Source organism: Carcharodon carcharias, chromosome 7 (genome assembly GCF_017639515.1).
Source record: "Carcharodon carcharias isolate sCarCar2 chromosome 7, sCarCar2.pri, whole genome shotgun sequence".
In the NCBI taxonomy this organism is placed as follows: Eukaryota; Metazoa; Chordata; class Chondrichthyes; order Lamniformes; family Lamnidae; genus Carcharodon; species Carcharodon carcharias.
Genome location: NC_054473.1, coordinates 168,342,509 through 168,364,503, shown reverse-complemented (window position 1 = coordinate 168,364,503; position 21,995 = coordinate 168,342,509).

Below are 21,995 nucleotides of genomic sequence, written 5' to 3'. Positions count from 1 at the left end.
GGTCTGCAGGTGGAAAGGCCACTGTGGGTCCCCGATCCTTCCACGCAGAGATGGTCTCTGGGGGGAGTGGGGGAAGGGGGTGGGGAGAGTGCAGGGTAGGGGGGTGTGGTCTGGCAGTGAGGGCACCAGCAAGTACAGCTAATAACATACACTGTGAGCCTTATCCTTCTAACTGCATGGGCTCACCGCTCTGGAGGGTGATGCCCCAGACCCCTTGTGGATAACCTGCAGTGCATCAGTCGCATGGCACACAATCCAATTGGTTATTTTTAAGAGTGGAAGCATGAGAAAGATAGCTGAAACCCTGTTGAAACCCTGTTGCTCAATCTCATCTTCTTTCTTTGTGCATGAAAAGTTAAGGCACGACAGGAGAGAGGGAGAGAAGATGGGAAGGGGCTGGCTTGACCTGAGGAACCTCACAGATTTTGAGGAGCGGGAAGCTGAGCTGGCAGGCAGAAAGCAGACCGAGTCTGTGCAGATGGAGAGGTCAAAGGGCCACCTCCATCCAGTAAGGATCCATGCAGAGTGTAGTCACATAGAAACCTAAGGGTCATGCGTTCCTCCAAGTTGGAGGCAGCTCTTGCAGTCACTCACTCTCTCCTCTCTCATTTACAGGTGTGAGTAGGAAGACAGGAAGGCCAGAAGAAGAAGACCTGTCCAGCAGTACCTCCAACCCACAGAGGGCCGAGGACATTGGGGAGGAGGAAGAAAGTGCACCTGTATAGCTGTCACAGCCGTCACCTGTACCCTCCACCAGCGCAGAGACACTCACCTCAGTGGGTGTTAGATGTAGTTCAGGCAGGGCTTCACAATCAGGTGGTCACCGCATGGACATGTGTCCACAGGAGGAGGAGGCAGTGTCAGCCAAGCTCACCGGCACTCAGAGGACTGCTGGGGAAGAGGCACCTGTGACATCCAAGTCGGTTGACGAACCTCTGGGATCTGCCCTGCCCAAGATGCTGGAGATGCTGCAAGAGGCCAGGAACATTAGGCAGAGGTGGCGGAGGCTCTCAACAGAGTGGCACGTGAGGCGGAGGAGTCTGTCCACTTGCTCTCTGATGGAGTGGTTCCGACCTGTGCCTGCCTGGAGCTCTCCACGGGGAGGATGGAGAACTCCATGGAGAACGTCATCCAGCAGAACACCCAGTTTCTGTAGGGGATGTGTGCAGACCTGCACTCCATCGCTGTAGCCATGGGTGAGATCTTGCTGTGGCTTCACAAGCGGGAGACAGGGCAGCTTGACCTCACCCCAGGTGCCCTTTCTCCTCATGGAGTCAGGCAGGGGCCCTCAGGCACTCAAAGGGAGGAGGAGCAGCTGCTGGCCACCCCAGGAACCCAATTCAGCGCTGGTGCTCAGCCCTTTCAGAATCCCCCTTGTCTGTAACCCCTTCAGCTTCATCCCCTGTGATCACAGAGGGAGCAACTGCCCCACAGCAGGACAGCTAAAGTAAGTTGGGATCCTCCAGGCCTCAGGTCTCCAGAGGATACCCGCCAAGGTCATCTAAGACGAGAGATCAGCAGGCTGTCTCCACCCCTGCTGCGGATGTCAGGGGAGCACCTGTTAGAAGTAGTAGGGAGTGAAGCATTAAGAAGTTATCATTTCATATGTGGTTGCACAGGTGCACTATAATTGTTAATGTTCTTACATTATTGTAAATAGATACTTGCACTTTAATGGGATCTGATGTGGTTAATTTGTGATTTGTTGTCGTTAAGCCTGTGCGCACCACACCCCTTCAACCCCACCCGCCATCTTCAGGGGGTCACCCCAGGCTGGGCCTATGTCCCCCGGAATCATGCATGTGCAGGGAGGCAAGGATTTTTGCCGGGGCCCTTGTGAGCCATGTGCAAGAAACCTCCCACGAACGCTGAACCTTTGCCCTTCATGTGCTCACCTGCTGAAACGCCTTAGCACTGTCAGTACTACATGCTTGTGTTCCCTTTCAGTTGTTCAGCTGACCTGCCACTCCGCCTACCCCTGTTGACCCAACCACCATGCAGCATCTTGAGATCTCCACCTTGAGGCTCGAGATAGCTGCAAGCGGTCATGGTGCGTGTGACTTTTCAGGTGAGTCCAACACCTTTCAGCCTCCGGGTGTGAACTTAGACCTCCCCACAGTCAGCCAACAACCCTCCCCCATCACGCTCTGTCCCGTGAAGATCAATGTCCACCCCCATGATAATAGACGTGCCCTCCCATCCTGTTGAGCCCCAGAATCCGGTCTAACTTCTGTGTCCTCTCGAAAACCTTCAATGCCCCTTCATCTATCATCACAGGACCCTCACCCTCCCACCCAACTGCTCTCATTGTCCGCTTTAACCCTCACCATCCCTTCCTATCACCAATTCCCTCAGTGTGACCCCCCCCAGGACTCATCAGTTGACACCGTGGATACCTCCCCATGCCCTTTCACACCTGCAAACTCCACACACCTGTTTACATCTGTACCCCCCGCTCCATGTCCATTCACACCTGTACACCTCACCCCCAGCCCCCACCCACATTCCACCACAGCCCTTCTCACCCACCCATTCCATCCACCTCACCCATTCCACAACCAACACAGCATCTCTCTCTTTCCTCAGCACCCCCATCCCCCTCTAGGTCTCCACACCTGCCCACCTTTTCATTCCTCTCCTCCCCACTTAATCCCCCCCCCCCGCAATCCCCAGCACAGGCCATCGCTGACCAACAGTACCTTGTGCAGCCAATCACCTGCAGCACCAAGATCCACGTCATGAAGTCATAGAATTATACAGCACAAAGAGTCCCTTCAGCCCATCATGTCCTTGGCCATGCTGGCCATCTATTTTAATCCCATTTTGCAGCCCTTGGCCTATAGCCCTGTATGTTATGGCATTTCAAGTACTCATCTAAATACTTCTTAAATGTCCTGGAGGCTCCTGCAGCGCAAATGTCCACATGGTAAATGCTCTACCCAACCACTGCTGCACATGGTGTTCCAGGGTCTACAGTCACTGGAGGCCTCCAACTTCCACTCTCTGCAAGCTGCCCGAGGCTTTCTTCTGGATGAGTCCCAATATGTTCATGTCACACTCGTCCGGAACAGTGTCATATCCTGCTGGCGACGCTGATAATTGGACAGGAGGGGACAATTCCAGTTAGGGCTTCATCTGCATCCCATTAACTGGGTGCAAAACGGATTCACACCGGCCTCTGGCCACGATGGGCAGAGGTGCACGTTCCTGCTGTCATTTCATGCCAAAGGGAAACCGATTTTTCAGCTCATGCCACATTGTTCCCCGGTACCCCCCCAAACTACCCACCATTATACCCGACTGGAAAATCCTGGCCCTAGTCTTTTAAGTCTAATCTTGGTGCTATTTTATGATATCGTAAGCTTAGTCTTGTCTCCTGATTTCCATTATATTGGTATTACTCTTTCCAAACTTGATGGTGTCATACACAATACCCCTCTGATGTTTTATGTCGTTCACAACGTATTCACTTATGTAATTGGGATCTTTACATTTCTTTTTTGTCTGGTCGTACTTTAACTTAAAAGAGTTGATTTGTTGGCTCGGAAGAAGGGTCATATGGACTCAAAACGTTAACTCAGTTTTTCTCTCCACAGATGCTGCATGACCTGCTGAGATTTCCTAGCATTTTCTGTCTTTGTTTCAGATTTCCAGCTTCTACAGTCTTTTGCTTTTATCTAAGGGTTAACTTGTGCTGAGCAAGCGTGTTAACTTCCAAAGGCACAACCTAAGGAGAATATTGGTCATATACTATTGATCCAGCCTTGTCACATAGGTATCTCAGAAAAATAATCTACTTTACTCCTTCATCCAGATCCCCTTTGACTATTTATCTTCATTTGTCTGACCCTAAAGCTTTAGCTACTCTAGTCTTTGCTGAAGTCATGTAGTTTTTTTCTAAGTGCTTTAGCTAGTTCAATATTTACAGCACTGTATGGCAACCTAATCTGTAAATTAGAAATTTAAGTATGAAAAAATGTCCCCCAAGCTATATTTAGCCTGTGGCTTCTTCAGTTTATAATTAAATCTTTCCTTTGGTTTTTGCACAAAAGCCCGTATTGTAACCATCACAGTGATTTTTAGCATTATTTTGAAAACTTAGATCAAAACCGTTTTAAGCCATTTATCTCCCAAATAAGAATATCTTTAGAGACTGTGGGCAGTCTGGGACACTAACATGTACTCAAAATGATTTTCCATGGTCTTACTCACACACATAAATGCAATGTTTGCCTTTGTAACTTGAACCATACGATGATGTCAGTTCCAATATTTGGTCAACAATGGGCTGTAACCACCGAGCTCCCCAGCACAGATTTAGGGGGCTACCTCAAAGATGAGCTGGGGAATTCCTCTGGGAAGTTCCCAAGTAAGGGTTTACATGGCAATTGCCTGTAAGTGCACACTTCCTCTCAACAACTGCACTGTGCTGGGAACCACCCGAAAATGCAATTTAAATCGCAAACTTTAGCTGGTTCCGCCAGGGTTACACCAATAGTTATCCAGAAAATGTTAGAAGAATTAAAACCTCTTCTAACTTCTAGGTAACTTCTGTAAAGACCCAGACTGATCCCCCTATTGGTCTCCCCCCATAGCCCCAACACCCCAGTGGACTCCCCCAACCCTGACTAACCACTCTCGCCGACGGTTTTCTCTATCCGCTGACTGCCCCCCAAATGGAAACCACCCACCTGTATGGGACTCTTCACATGACATCACACACCCTCCACCCCCGCAGGCCTGGATCTTACCCCTCTCGACCCGACCCCCATGTCTGACCCATATCCCCGAAATTCCAACACCTAGTCCCCAAATCTGACCCCTCCCAGCCCCACATCCCCCGGAATGTCCAACCCCCCCACTCCTCCCCGATGAGCGACCCCCCCAACCAACCCTCTCCCAATGTCCAACACCCCAGAGCCCCACCCCTCTCCAAATGTCCAGCCCGATCCACCCCTCACAATGTCCAACCCCACTCCCAGCCCTCCCGATGTCCAACTCTCCCAGGCCCCACCAAAAATCTGGTCCCCCACCCCAATGAATGTCCAAACCCCACCCCACCCCACTAAATGTCCAAACCCCATCCTACCCCCACCCATTGTCTGACAACAACCACCCCCCCCCACCACCCACCCCCCCACTGTATGAATGTCCGGCCTGCTGCACCCCGTCCTGATGTCTGTTCCAACCCCCAGTGACCCCCAATGTCTGACCCCACCCCCCTCCCCCCCCCACCACCTCACCTCCTTGGAAGTCCAACCCCCCAACTCACCCCCTTCCCCGAATGTCTGGCCTGTTGCACCCCCTCCCAATGTTCGACTCCCTCCACATCACTCCCAATATCCGGCCCTGTCCCCCATCCCCAACCAACCTTCGAACACCACCACCCCCCAAATCTTTTTCACTTACCTCAAGCATTTATCTTCTCCCTGTCCTGGCAAGTTCAATGGGGCCTTTAAACTCAACTGCTTTACAGCAGCTATTGCAGTAAAACAGGGGGCGTGTCCTCCTTCAGTTCGATGGTGCTGGTCTTCGACCCTGGACTTCAGAGACAGCTGCGCTGCCTGGATCTCGCCCGGACTGAGTTGGAAGGTTGGATGAGACAGGCACGGAAAAAAAATTGGCGTAGCTAAGTTGGCACAGTGTGAAAATCCGACACTGATTGCCACTTCAAGGAAATTATGACCATTATCTCAATTCTTCTCCTTCGAGCTTCTAGTGCATCTTTCCTTTCACCATGTTTGGCAGCCCTGCCTTCAGCTCTCTAGGAAGCCTCCTTAAAACCCATTACTTTGACCAAGTCTTTGGCTACCCTTCCTAACATCTTCTTCTTTGTCTCAACATGCACCTCTGTGAAGGTCCTTAGGGCATTTGTCTAACTTAAAGGATTTACATCAAAACAAAATATTAAACACTATTTAAATTGCATGAAACATCGAAAAAATATTTCATTCTCTATCCATGCATTACTATTACTTAGTTATCAAGTTATTTATTATGGTGCAGTTTGCTTTCACAGGAGATAGCTGAAAACGATAACTCCCATCGTGCATCACCTTCACACGCACACAAATAGTCAAAAAGGAGTTGCAAATCCTTGGCCCATTTGAAAGCTTCTTTTCTACTTGGTTGGCATTCAACATGGGCTGTGGTGCAGCATTCCGAGTACTTCTCCTGAAGCAGGCTGGGAAAACTATAACTTCCATGATGGCAGTTCTTACTCAGGAGCTGGAAACCTACAACATTGGCAGTGATAGTGGCTGAAAGCATTTTCAAAAAAAATTCGATTTTATCAATTTGCCCTCTTTTTGCTAGTTGTTTATTGGTGGCTCATTGATAGAATTCCATTGATTGTTTTCTTACTAGCCAAGTTTCCTACCTGCCCAGTAATATTTTTAGGCAGTTAATAGTGGTTTGTGGCTTTTTCTGTCAGAATAGTATTTGAGCCAATTGAGCAAGTGTGACAGACAACGTGATACATATTTTACATATTGCGAACTATACAGAAGGATGTGATGGGGTGTCTCAGATGGATGATAAGGTGTGGAATGCGGGGCCATGGTGGTGAAGGAAAGTTATCCCATGGGAAGTGGAGTATGAGCAGTTGCTCTCGGACAGCCTGTCATCCAGTTTGAAAGGGAGAAAAGAGGGTCCAAGACTAATATCTTAAACTTAAATAAGGGCAACTATATGGGGATGAAAGTTGAGCTAGCTGAAACGAACTGGGAAACTAGGCTAGAGGATAGATCAATAGAGAAGCAGTAGCAGACATTTAAGGTGATGTTTCAGAGTATTCGGGGTAAGCACATTTGTTCTATAAAGAGAATTTCAAAGGGGAGGACCCACCATCCATGGTTAACTAGAGATGTCAAGGAAATCATCAAACTTAAGGAAAAAGCATACAATTCCACAAAGATGAGTGGCAAAACAGAATATAAAGAACGGCACAGAATGACTGAAAGGTTAATCAGGAGAAAGGAATTAGAGTATGAGGGGAAGCCAGCTAGAAATGTAAAAACAGATAGCAAGAGTTCCTGCAGGTACTTAAAAAGAAAAATGAGTAAGTAGAGTGAATGTTGGTCCTCTAGAGAGTGACAGTGGGGGGTTAATAGTAGATAATTAGGAAATGGCGGAAGAAATGAACAAACATTTTGCTTCAGTGTTCATTATAGAGGATACAAAAAACATTCCATTAAAGCTGCAAATCAGGAGGCGAACAGGAGAAAGGCACTTGGTGAAATTGAAATCACAAGGGAAACTCTACTAAGAAAATTGATGGAGCTGCAGGCTGGCAAGTCTCCAGGTCCTGATGGACTACATCCTGGCATCTTAAAAGAGATGGCTAATGAGGTAGTCGATGTGCTGGTGTTAATTTTCCAAGATTTAGTAGATTCTGGAAATGTTCCATCACTTTGGAAAGTAGCAAATATTCAAGAAGGGAGGGAGGCAGAAAACAGGAAACTATAGGCCAGTTAGCTTGACATCTGTCGTGGGGAAGTCATTAGAATTGATCATTAAGGAGGTTATAGCTGGGCACTTAGAAGAGCTCAAGGCAATCGAGAAGAGTCAGCATGGTTTTGTGAAAGGAAAATCATGTTTGACCAAATAATTGGAGTTTTTGAAGGAGTAACATGCGCAGTGGAAAAAGGGGAGCCTGTAGACGTAATGTACTTGGGTTTCCAGAAGGCATTTGATAAGGTGCCACATCAAAAATTGTTATGGAAAATAAAAGCGCATGATGTAGTGCATAACATGTTAGCCCGGATAGAAGATTGGTTTGCTGGTAGAAGTTTGCATAAATGGGTCTTTTTCTGATTGGCAGGATGTGACAAGTGGCATCCTACAGGGGTTTGTACTGGGGCCTCAGCGTTTTACAAGTTACATCAATGATTTAGATGAGAGGAGTGAAGACTTGGTAGCTAAATTTGCTGATGACAAAGGAAAGTATGTTGTGAAGAGGACATGAGGAGGTTGCAGATGGATATCGATAGGTTGAATGAGTGGGCAAAGAGCTGGCAAATGGAGTTTAATGTGGGAAAATGTGAAGTTGTTCACTTTGGCAGGAAGAACAAAGAAGCAGAAGTACTACTTAAATGGAGAACGGTTACATAATTCTGAGGTGCAGAGGGATCTAGGTGTTCTTGTACATGAGTCACAAAAAGTTAGAATGCAGGTACAGCAAGTAATTAAAAAGACTAAGGACTGTAGCAACTCACCAAGTTTCCATTGACAGGACTTTCCAAACCTGTGACCTCAATGACCCAGAAGAACAAGAGCAGCAGATGCATGAAACAACACCACCTGCAAGTTTTCCTCCTAGTCACAGACCATCCTGACTTAGAACAATATCACTGTTCCTTTACCATCACTAGGTCAAAACCCTGGAACTCCCTCCTTAAGAGCAGTGTGGGTGTGCCTACACTGCATGGACTACAATGGTTCAAAAGGCTTCCCACCTTTTCATGGTCAATTAGGAATGGGAAATAAATACTGACCTTGCTAGCAGCACCCAAACCTATGAATAACTAGCACAAAAAATAAATGCCCCTCCGTCAACTCCTGGAAGCAATTGGAGATGTTGGATATTTCACCAGCTCACCCCTGAAATGTTCCTGTCATGTAGAAGTTTAATCCGACTGTGATCTTTACAGTAACTGACAGCGTTGACCACACCCTGGTGTGAGGTCCAAAGCCCTGTTCAGTAACCACCCCTTTGTCGAATCTGCATCACCTCCGGCATTTCTCCCAGCTGAGGTAGAGGTAGGAAAAGTATTCTCTCATGTTGCGTCATGGGTTAACCCTCCATAGAAACACCTCCTCCTCCCTCTTCACAGAGCTTCTCTTCGTTGCAGAATCTGCTTTGTTTCTCAGTTGTGTTCCTGACCAAGAGACATTATGAACACAGCCCAATATGTTTTGCAAACTTGAGTGACCAAATCCCCAAATAGGTTCACCAGCTCACCACAGCCACAGTATGTTCATAAACTATCTTCACATCAGAAATAAGTCAAAATCACCTCACCTGTAAAATAGATGGCTGGCCTTTTAAATAGCACTACTTGGGGTTCCTCCTGTAGCTGAATGCAGGTCCAGCTTGAATGATTTACACAGACATTAGGTGGACCCATTCAATCCAAATTTAAAGAAATGCATCAAATCAGCCAGAACGGCTGATTCGCATTTTGATTTTAAAAAATTCTTTCACAAGATGTGGGCATCGTTGTTGTCCATCGTTAATTGCCTTTCAGAATGTGTTGGTGAGCCTTCTTGAACTGTTGTAGTGCATCTGGGGCAGTTAGTCCCACAGTGCAGCTGGGAAAGGAGTTCCAGGATTTAAATCCTGTGGTAGTCAAGGTACGGTGATATAGTTCCAAGTCATGATGGTGTGTGCTTGGAGAGGAATTTAGAAATGTTGGTGTTCCCATGTATCTGCTGCCCTTATTCTTCTAGGTGATAGAAGTCATGGGTTTGGAAAGTGCTGCTGAAGGAGCCATTGTGAGCTTCTGCAGTGCATCTTGTATATGGTACATACTGCTGCTACTATGGGTCAGTGGTGGAGCAGAGTGAATGTTGAAGGTGGTGGATAGGGTCCCAATCAAGTGGGCTGCTTTGTCCTGGAGGGTGTTGAGCCTCTTGAATGGTGTTGGAACTGCATTTATCTAGGCAAGTGGAGAGCATTCCATCACAGCCATGACTTGTGCCTTGTACATGGTGGACATGCTTTGGGAAGTCAGGAGGCGAGTTACTTGCTTCAGAATTTCTAGCCTCTGACCTGGTCTTGTAGCTACAGTATTTTTTTGGCTGGTCCACTTCATTCTCTTGTTATGATCCCCAGCTGAGGTTACCACTGGACAAGCCTGATCCCAGGGTGGAACCCAGCTGATGGATCCTAACTTTTATTGGTTTGTTGAGGGACATGGAGAGGGGCTACTGAACAGAATCACCAGAGTCAGCTGATGAATGTTTAACAAAAGAATAAAACATTTATTAAATCAGAAAAGACAAATTACATTACAATACTTCTTAACCCACAACTATACCTTTATAGATATATACAGATTTGTGAAGATAACTCAAGTTACGAAAGCTATCTTATACTCTAATGTTCACAGTAAGTACACAGGCCATATAAACCTATGGCACCCTGTGGTCAGCCACACCACACTCTGAAACCAAGTGAGAGATGCCACCTCAACCAGATGCAATGGATCTCTCCTCAACCTCCCCCAGATGCTTGTCACACTGTGAGCCAACCAGTTTCACTGTACTCTGTCTTTCACATGAGGGTTTCCAATTCTACTCTCCAAGTACTCGCTTTGGAATCTTCTCCCAAATTGACAATTTCTCTCAGACGCCTTCCACAAGGTTTCGCCTCCAGAGTTTTGAACTCTCCTTCCAATGTTCCTCTCCCCTGGGTCATCACATGAATTCAAACTGTCTTCCATGCACTCTCTTTCTCTCTCTCACTGACTTAGCTGTCAACTGTACACCATTGTTTCACATGCCTATAACAAAGAGTTACAGACCTTCAGTTGTCTCTTTGGACCTTCTTGCCTCTTGCAAGCTATTCTCGCTGCAGCTTTTATCTCTTTAAATCTGAAGCTTGGAGCCTTTCTCTCTGCCCCTTGCTTTTAATTTCATTTAACAGGAACTTTTCCAGGTTCCTGTCCTTCCTTTGACTAGAAGGTCTGCTTGGGACTTACCCCTGTTTCCATCTCGCTCCCTTGGCCTTGGGACCTTTTGGTTCTTTTGGGAAATCTATATCTCCCTCTCCCAGTCTCTCTGGGGTCTTGTCTGCAAACTGAACTTAAAACTGATTATTCTTTAGCTTTTCTGTGTGTGTCTGTGGGGGTGGGGTGGTGGGGGGGGGGGTGCGGTGGATGGTGGGGGGTGGGGGCTGCCTCTCTGGACCCCTATTGCTAGGAAATAGCCCAGTTCTTCCACCTTTGTTAGTTTACCTTAGCTGCAACAACCATAAAAAACTTCATTAGAAATGCAGGCACCTTTTTAAAATGAAACTAAAACTCAGTTTGACTTTTCTTAACACAGAGATACAGAAATGCAAATCAAACTTAAACTTTAAAACTAAAACTCATTCCTAACACCTGCAAATACTAACATAACTTAGTTAAACTGTGTCTATTTCCTAACACTCTGGTCTCTATTTCCTAACACTCGTGTGGCATGAATGTTACTTACCACTTATCAGCCCAAGCCTGAATGTTGTCTATGTGGACGTGGAATGCTTCAGTATCTGAGACGTTCAGAATGGTGCTGAACATTGTGCTATCATTCGCGAACATCCACATTTTTGACCTTATGATGGAAGGAAGGTAATTGATGAAGTAGTTGAAGACGGTTGGGCTGAGGACACTACCCTGAGGAACTCCTGCAGTGATGTCCTGGAACTGGGATTATTGGCCTCCAACAACAACAACCATTTTCCTTTGTGCCAAGTATGACTCCAACCAGTGGAGAGTTTCCCCCCGATTCCCAATAACTTCAATTTTGCCAGGACTCCTTGAGACACACTTTGTGAAATTCTGTCTTGATGTCAAGAGAAATCACTCGCACTTCCCTCCTTGAGTTCAGCTCTTTTATCCATGTTTGGACTAAGGCACTAATGAGACCAGGAGCTGCGTGGCCTTGTTGGAACCCAAACTGAGCATCAGTGAACATGTTATTGCTATGTAAGTGCTGCTTGATAACACTGTTGATGACCCCTTCCATCATTATGCTGATGATTGAGAGGGGCTGATGGGGCGGTAGTTGGCTGGATTGGATTTGTCCTGCTTCTGGTGGATCAATCCTCATGATCTGACCACTTCTCATGCTGCTACCCTTCCCAACATGAGGCACCATGCAGACTTCACTGACAGCACTGTCCACTGCATTTTATGCCTTCCTGGCTTCTTTGCTGCTGCACTAGTGATGCCAAGAAAACCAATGTTGCAGCTACAAATTTTTACTAGTAAACACGGCATTATTCCAGTCTTGTTCCGTTAGCCACATCTACCCAGTTTCAACTATTGTCAGTGATTGTAGTGTTAATTAAAAGTCTAACGCTGATGTTGATTTAGTACTACGCCAGCCATAGTTCAATGATAGCCTTCTCACCTTGGGTCAGAAGTTTGTGGATTCAAATCCTATTCCGGAGACCTGAGCCCAAAACTCTAGGCTGACACTCCCAGTACAGCGCTGTAAGGGGTAATCAGTCTTACAGATGTTAAACCAATGCCCAAGTGGCCATAAAACATCCTATGTACTAGTTCAAAGCAGGGCTAGGTGAGTTACCCCTAGTTACCCCTAGTGCCCTGGCCAATATTTATCCCTCGCTTGGCATAATGAAACAAAACTGATTATCAGATTATTATTACATCATCCTTTGTATGAGCTAGCTGTGTGCAAATTAGCTGTTATATTCCCCACATTATAACAGTGACAACACTTCAAAAGTATTATATTGGCCCTAAAGGGTTTTGGAACATCTTGTGGTTGTGAAAGGTGCTATTTAAATGCAAGTCTTTTTTTTTACTATTTAATTACTTTGTGATCTAATGCTCCCTCTTTATTGTAATTTTTTTCACTTTAGCCATAGCCATCTATTGAAGTATCTTCTGAAAGGCAAAATATACTTTATTTCCCCCAGTACTCTTCTTCATTGTCACATCTAATATATTTCTGAGCTGGACTGCTTTCAAAAAATGTTGAATTATTCTCTTTAATTCTTGTGTTGTTAATTTGGTTCACTTAAAATACATTCTAATATTTTTCAATGGGTTTAACGTTTATTGGGTCATATTTCTTGCCTTTTAAAGAAAATGAACTGGAATACTAGCAAGTTTCCAGTCATCTAGTACTTTTGTATCTACTGAAATGCAGAAAGTATTTCAGTGATAGAAGGCTATATTATTGGGATTTAATAATAATTTGATACTAGTTTTTCTTTTATATTTTAAGTTCCATATCACTATTAGAACAAGAACAAAGAACGAAGAAAAGTACAGCACAGGAACAGGCCCTTCGGCCCTCCAAGCCTGCGCCGATCATATTGCCCGTCAACTAAAACATTTTGCACTTCCAGGGTCCGTATCTCTCTATTCCCATCCTATTCATGTATTTGTCAAGCTGCCTCTTAAACACCACTATCGTATCTGCTTCCACCACCTCCTCTGGCAGCGAATTCCAGACACTCACTACCCTCTGTGTAAAAACCTTGCCCCGCACATCTCCTCTATAGTTTTCTCCTCTCACCTTAAATCTATGTCCCCTAGTAATTGACTCTTCCACCCTGGGAAAAAGCTTCTGACTATCTACTCTGTCCATGCCACTCATAATTTTGTAAACTTCTGTCAAGTCGCCCCTCAATCTCCGTCGCTCTAGTGAGAACAATCCGAGTTTCTCCAACCTCTCCTCATAGCTTCATAGCTAATAACTTCCAGACCAGGCAGCATCCTGGGAAACCTCCTCTGCACCCTCTCCAAAGCCTCCATGTCCTTCTGGTAATGTGGCAATCAGAATTGCATGCAATATTCCAAGTGTGGCCTAACCAAGGTTCTATACAGCTGCAGCATGACTTCCCAGCTTTAATACTCAATACCCCTGCCAATGAAGGCAAGCATGCCATATGCCTTCCTGACTACCTTATCCACCTGCGTTGCCACTTTCAGTGACCTGTGGACCTGTACATCCAGATCCCTCTGCCCATCGATGCACTTAAGGGTTCTGCCATTTACTGTATAATTCCTGCCTGTATTAGACCTTCCAAAATGCATTAACTCGCATTTGTCCAGATTAAACTCCATCTGCCATTTCTCCGCCCAAGTCTCCACCCGATCTATATCCCATTGTATCCATTAACAATCTTCTTTACTATCTGCAACTCCTCCAACCTTAGTGTTGTCTGCAAACTTACTAATTAGCCCAGTTACATTTTCCTCCAAATCATTTATGTATACTACAAACAGCAAAGGTCTCAGCACTGATCCCTGCGGAACACCAGTAGTCACAGCTCTCCATTCAGAAAAGCAATTTCCACTGCTACCCTCTGTCTTCTATGGCCAAGCCAATTCTGTATCCATCTTGCCAGCTCACCTCTGATCCCGTGCAACTTTACCTTCTGTACCAGTCTGCCAAGGGGGACCTTGTCAAAGGTCTTACTGAAATCCATGTATATAACATCCACTGCCCTTCAATCGTCGATCATCTTTGTCACTTCCTCAAAAAACTCGATCAAGTTAGTGAGACATGACCTCCCCTTCACAAAACCATGCTGCCTCTCACTAATATGCCCATTTGGTTCCAAATGGTAGTAAATCCTGTCACGAAGAATCTTCTCCAATAATTTCCCTACCACTGACGTAAGGCTCACCAGCCTGTAATTTCTTGGATTATCCCTGCTACCGTTCTTAAACAATGGAACAACATTGGCCATTCTCCAGTCCTCTGGGACTTCACCCATAGCCAATGAGGATACAAATATTTCTGTCAAGGCCCCAGCAATCTCCTCCCTTGCCTCCCTCAATACTCTGGGGTAGATCCCATCTGGCCCTGGGGACTTATCCACCTTAATATTCTTCAAGATGCCTAACACCTCCTCTTTTTTGATCTCAAAATGATCCAGGCTATCTACACACTCTTCCCTAGACAAATCAAGCGCTAAGTCCTTCTCTTTGGTGAATACTGATGAGAAGAATTCATTTAGTATCTCTCCCATTTCTTCTGGTTCCACACACAGATTCCCACCTCTGTCCCTGGCTACCCTCTTGCTTTTTACATATGTATAAAAGGCCTTGGGATTTTCCTTAATCCTGGTTGCCAGTGACTTTTCATGACCCCTCTTAGTTCTCCTGACTCCTTGCTTAAGTTTCTTCCTACTTTCTTTATATTCTCCACGGGCTTCACCTGTTCCCAGCCTTCTAGCCCTTACAAATGCTTCCCTTTTCTTTTTGAATAATCTCACAATATCCTTCATTATCCATGGTTCCTGAAACTTGCCATGCTTATCCTTCATCCTAGCAGGAACATGCCGGTCCTGAATTCTTAGCAACTGACATTTGAAAGCCCCCCACATGTCAGTTGTTGATTTGCCCTCAAACATCCGCCTCCAGTCTAGATTCCTCAGTTCCTGCCTAATATTGTTATAATTAGCCTTCCCCCAATTAAGCACCTTAACCCAAGGACTCCTGTTATCCTTATCCACCAGTACCTTGAAACTTACTGAATTATGTTCACTTTTCCCGAAATGCTCCCCTACTGAAACTTCGACCACCTGGCCGGGTTCATTCCCTAATACCAGGTCCAGTATTGCCCCTTCCCTAGTTGGACTATCTACACATTGTCTCAGGAAGCCCTCCTGGATGCACCTTACAAATTCTGCTGCATCCAAACCCCTAGCGCTAAGTGATTCCCAGTCAATATAGGGAAAGTTAAAAATCACCCACCACAACAACCCTATTACTTTTACATCTTTCCAAAATCTGCCTACATAACTGTTCCTCAATCTATCGCCAGCAATCGGGAGGCCTATAGTAAACCCCCAACATTGTGACTGCACCCTTCCTATTCCGGAGCTCTACCTATATTGCCTCGCTGCATGAGCCTTCTGAGGTGTCCTCCTGTCGTACAGCTGTGATATTCCCCTTAACCAGCAGTGCAACTCCCCCACTTCTTCTACATCCCTCTCTATCCTGCCTGAAACATCTAAATCCTGGAACGTTTATCTGCCAATCCTGTCTATCCTTCAACCAAGTCTCTGTAATAGCAATAACATCATAGTCCCAAGTACTAATCCAAGCTCTAAGCTCATCTGCCTTGCCTGTTATACTTCTCGCATTGAAACAAATGCATTTCAGACCCCCAATCCCACTGTGTTCAGTAATTTCTCCCTGCCTGCCCTTTCTCTTAGTCCTACTGGCCATATTCACTGGTTCCCAGTCATTTATTTCACCTGCTGACCTATTGCTCTGGTTCCCACCCCCCTGCCATACTAGTTTAAACCCTCCCGAGTGACACTAGCAAACCTCACAGTCAGGATATTGGTGCCCCTCCAGTTTAGATGCAACCCGTCCTTCTTGTACAGGTCCCACCTGCCCCGGAAGAGATCCCACTGATCCAGATATCAGAAACCCTCCCTCCTACACCATCTGTTTAGCCACGTGTTCAGCTGCACTATCTTCCTATTTCTAGCCTCATTGGCATGTGGCACAGGGAGTAATCCTGAGATTACAACCCTAGAGGTCCTGTTTTTTAACTTTCTGCCTAACACCCTGAACTCCCGCTGTCGCTGTCCCTTCCTATGTCATTAGTACCAATGTGTACCACGACCTCTGGCTGTTCTCCCTCCCCCTTCAGAATGTCTCGTACCCGATCAGAGACCTCCTGGACCCTGGCACCAGGGAGGCAACATACCATCCTGGTGTCTCTTTCATCACCACAGAAGTGCCTATCTGAGCCCTTGACTATAGAGTCCCCTATGACAATTGCTCTTCTGTGCTTTGACCCCCCACCCCTGCTGAACAACAGAGACAGCCGTGGTGCCACTGCTCTGGCTACTGCTGTTGATTTCCCCTGATAGGCCATCATCCCCAACAGTATCCAATACCTGTTAGAGAGGGGGACAGCCACAGGGGATTTCTGCACGGACTGCCTGCCCACTCTGGCTGTCACCCATCTATCTGTCTGTACCTTGGGTGTGACCACATCTCCAAAACTCATGTCAATGACACTTTCCACCACCTGAATGCTCCTAAGTGCATCCAACTGCTGCTCCAACCGATCCATGCGGCCTGTGAGGAGCTGCAATCGGGTACACTTCCTGCAGATGTCGTTGTCCGGGACACTTGAAGCATCACAGATTTCCCACATCCCACAGGTGAAGCACTTCACCCCAGCAACTGCCATGTCTAGAACTATTAATAAATTAATTTAAATCTAATAACTGCTTATTGACTCCTTATTAGCTATATGTTCCCTAGGGCTATATTTCTACTATAAATGCTAAATTCTAAGAACAGTAATCCCCTGCTACTGGTCTAGATACCCTCTACTTATTAATTAAGTGATTCATTTATTTGGTTCAATTAGTTAAACAATGTTTTTGGTTCCAATTTAATGTAGATTCTCCACCAGCCAATCAGGTCACAGATTTACCGTGACTCCATTTTTAATATTTTTTAATAGATCAGAGGTCTGCGAATCCCCGAAGTAAGGTTTTTATACTCACCTCTCTGGAACGTCGCCCTCCGACTCTGCTCCCTGGAACTAGGCTGCAAATCCCCGAGGTAAGGTTTTTGTACTATTAATTTTCATGTGCTGTAGGTGACCTGTGGGCTTTATTTTTAAATTAAAAAAAAAATTTGTAAGTGAGCCCTCAATTTAGGCCTTCCACAAATGCCTAACCTCTAATAAAATATGATTTGGGACACTAAACTTCAATAAAAAGATGCTTGGTTCATTACTTCCTTTCCCATATCAATATTTTTTACCACAATTCTGAATTTCAACTTCTATTTTGGTGTCTCGCTTGAAGAATAAAAATCTCATAACAACGATGGGGGAGGTAGGGATGTGTGGGTTGGTGCGAGGGGAGCAGGGAAGGAAAAGATTTTACATGCTACGTTACCCAGGAAGCAGCTGCAATGAGAAGCCAACTGGCTCACAGAACTGAACTGATGGTTGGAAGGAGCTCAACAAGGCTGAGGAGTTTGCATTTCAATATCAAAGTGGAAGGTGCCCAGAGACTTACATAGCTTAACCTATTTCAAAGCAGGGCTAGGTGAGTTACCCCCTCGTGCCCTGGCCAATATTTATCCCTCGCTTGGCATCATGAAACAAAACAGATGATCAGGTTATTATTACATCACCCTTTGTATGAGCTAGGCTAGGGCATTGGATTAACATTTCATCTGTAAGACTGGTTACTTACTGCTCCAATAGTATTTCAGGAGGTGATGGTTGATGGCTCAGCTTCTAACTGGGAGATTCTGGTTAATTTTGCATTTTTTTTTAAAGTTGGGAAACCATAAACGGCCAGGGCCAAAAGTGTAGGGTAGAACCAGTATTGGAAAGAATCAAAGAAAATTATATAAGTCAGCAAGCAGTAATTGTGATTGAAATGTGCATGTTAATGGGCTTTGTTGGAAGATGAGGAAACTGAAGTGGAAGGAGATTCAAAGGTCTTGAGATATGGAAGGCCACAATGGCCTTAAAGTTGCACATGGCTAATTGACCCCAAAAAATTGCTATTGATTCAATGTGCAGTGCTTTCTGCCCTATAATTCATGAGGGGTCAGCTCATTTGCATACTCACTGACATCACTATAGCTTATCTCCCTTGGAACATGAGAATTGCAGCAGGTGAAGGAAGGAAATGCAGCCTTTAAAAGTCATTGCTCACTAAGTTTTCAACAGCAGGTTGGGGGAACAGCATGCAAATGATGAACTTGCTGTGAGACTAAAGTTAATGCCAATTTGTGGCTTCAAATATTTTATCAGAGGTTTCATGACTGATTTTAAAAAATGTCTTTCACAGGAGATGGTGGTTGAGATACCCAAAAAGTAGAGCAGGTAAGTTGAAGAGGACACATAACAAGAGCCTAAAACTGATCTATCCAGTTGAAATGTAGCTGAGGAGAGAGAGAATGTTTGATTTCCATCAGTCTAAACCTCCGAACATTGCATTGATAACTAAATGGAGGGAGATGGTATTGGCACTGATTCTCATACCCTGAGACAAATGCATGAATTTTAAAAAAATATTCGATGACTTGACGAGGGCAAGTAAGATAACCATGTCCCTTCTACTTCCTAGCATACTGTTAACCCTCTAATTTGATTTTCTATACATCCTCCTTCGCAATACACTGTGGGTTCTGGTGCTCACTGACTTTGTATCTTGCATTATATGTTGGCAACTCCCATAACAAGAATGATTTGCACAAATGGCCCTTTAAAACCGGCCTTCTGCTTTGACAATATACTACTACCAGATTTGTTACATCTGCTGTCTGATGCTATCTGCAAGACTTTTCTCAAATGCCGGCCTTCACCTAATGCAACCAACATTGTTACAAGCAGGAATTTGATGGAAAATGGCTGTGAAAGGCAGGCGATCATAGCATCCATATCCAACTTTTGAGAGGTGAACCTTTTAGGCAATAGAGTTGCAAGGGAGATATACTCTCCTTTTGCCTTGAGAGAAGGTGGGATGGATAGGATAGTATAGGCTGAAGGTTAGTTATTGTAGCCCTACAGAATCACTATAACATCCCTGTAAAGTAGCAGACAGTCAGGAGTTTCTCTCACTTTAACTGTCCAGTGCATCAACTGACAGGAGTTACATAGGAATGTGATTCCTCTTTTATAGTGTCATGGAAGGTTTTACCTGCTTGCAGGCATCAATAGATCAATATCAATAATATGGCAGCTTACACTCAAATTTGTGACGTTCCTGATCTCATAAGTGGCTGAGGTTCAGTAGTTGCCTGATGTCTCATTGAAACATGGGCTGCAGTCCGAGAGATGGTAGAGAACATATTATACAGAACCTTGCATAACATTTTTAAGACTTTTGGAGTGAGGGCATAGGCATCTATGTTTCAAGGCTCTCAGGGTCTTATAGCAACCAAGAGCTCATCTATCCTATTCACAAGCAGATCCAGGGCCCAGTAGAATTGTGATGACAGGAGTCGATTTGAATGAAGTTTCTATTTCTCAGGACTGAAGCACATTCCAGGCAACTAACCTATCCAGTCAGAGCGCCTTCCCATTGGCATTTAGGAGAGGAGATTGGGCTGTCCTGGCATTAGCATGGATAAACAATCAGTCTCTGGTCCAGTTCAGGACTAAATAATCATGGGAAGAGAATCACTTCAGCCCTGGAAACTTTTTGTCGCACAAAAGCAGCCACTCACCTCTTCTGATACTAGTCCTTAGGCTGCACTTAGAGGAATCGCTAGAATAGGAGAAAGCTACAGTCAACTCTCTGTTTTGGCTTCTGGTGGGTGAACCCCACGAATGTCAACATGGACTCATAACATATTGCCTAAAGTCTTGACTTACACTGATGCTAAAAACCTGATCTACTTATAATTTTATACTGACAGCGTGGCCTGAATTTTTCAGGTGGCGGGCGGGTGTGGCGGGAGCGGGTGGGGGGCGACCTTGAAGCCAATCACTGCCTGCGATCGGCTCCGCACCGCCATTTTATATGGACGGGCCAATTAAGGCCTACCCAGCGTGAGACGTGAGCCGTAGCGCTCAGCGCTACCTGTGTGGGCGGGGGAAGGAGGGAGAATTGGGGCCAGCGCAAAAGAGCTCTTCAATCTCCCTGAGGCACGGAGCTGCCTCACATGACTGTGACTGTGTCACATGAGATGGGACATGTTTTGATTTTGTGGGGAAATTATTTATTTATTTACTTAATAAAAGCTTTAGGAAACCTCACCCCGCTTGTGGATGAGGTTTTCTAAAAAACACAAAGGCCACTTGGCCTTCTTGCCTGCCCGCCAACCTTAAGGTTGGACAGGCAGCGTTAACAATTACATCAATGGTTCCCTTAATGGCCTTAATAGGCCATTTACATATCGGCGGGCACACAGCTGACTCCGGTGCGCACCCGCCGAATGAAATATCGCGGGACTGCACAATGACATCATCGCGCGTCATTTTACGCGTCGGCATATCAGGCCCACCCCCTGACTGAAAAATCCTGCCCCATGACTATAGCTCTCCATTATGTCATAGATGCTCTTTGGCACTAAGAAGGCTAGTTTAATCCTAGCAACGCATTAATTGCTTTCAACGACAGCAAAGCCAGGGGTGAAAGATAAGTCTCTCTGCTGCCTTTTGACCAAGGCTACAATATTCTATTACTGGAAAAACAAAGGCTTATCAAAGAGTTTCAAGTCAGCTTGCCTACATTTGCCCAATACAGTTCAAAGCTAATTACCAAGCTAAAGAGACAGATGTTTGTAATTGAAGAGAGCTTGGCGTGTTTATGGAAGAATGAGGGATGAGCATCATCATAGTGAACATTTGATAGCAGCACAGCAGGCAGTGATTAATTCATAACTTATTAGGGATGTGGTACTATATTTTTCTCCATTCCCTAATTTTTGTGCAAAAATGAATAAACTGGGGAACACTGCTTTATGCATACTCCTGTTTTGCTCCAAGATTAACAAATGGGGAGAAAAGGCCCATATTATTTAATGACACCATGGGCTGTGCTGCTTATATCTAAAATAAACATCATTTTTGACAATACCTATCGAGTCATTAATGAAGATAAGAAATAGAATGGTGCTAAACATCTTTCCCTAAAACATCCATGATAAAACATGAATGGTGACTTATCATAATAACATTATCCACTGTGGTTTTCATGCATTTTTCCACATACATATATCCACAACTGATATGTAGCTCCTAACATGAAATGAACAATGTTAAAAAATGGAGACAGCAATATCCTCTGATCCAATAAAAAGTTTTTTTTTTGTTACATTTCTGATCTGACTGCCAAATACCTTCTGGATTAGCAACGTTTACAATCATTTGTCTAAATTCTCTTAAAAAAAAAATCAAGATTTATCCAATAACATGGCACTGTTTCTGTAAAATATCTGAGGTAAATGCTGCATTTAGATAACATTTTAATTGGCCATATCATTCCTAATCATTGCCTTAAAATATAATTAGTTATTGGTGCAGTAAAACAAAGTGCCATGTTTAACTTTTGATAAGTCCTGTTGCTTGACCATTGCTGATCCATGTTAAAGTAGGAAGAACATGAAAATTGTTCTCAGAAAATTGTCACAGCATTGTAGATCACATTTTTAATTCTGAACATAACAGCCTCAGTGTACAGTCAGATCTGAGGTTAACCTTTGGTGGTTTCAAAGATCAGTGGGTTTTTGATGCTATTTGTTGACCAAAGATTAGTACTTATTCTTTGTAATGAATGTTTGACAGATGAAATTTTATACCAGATT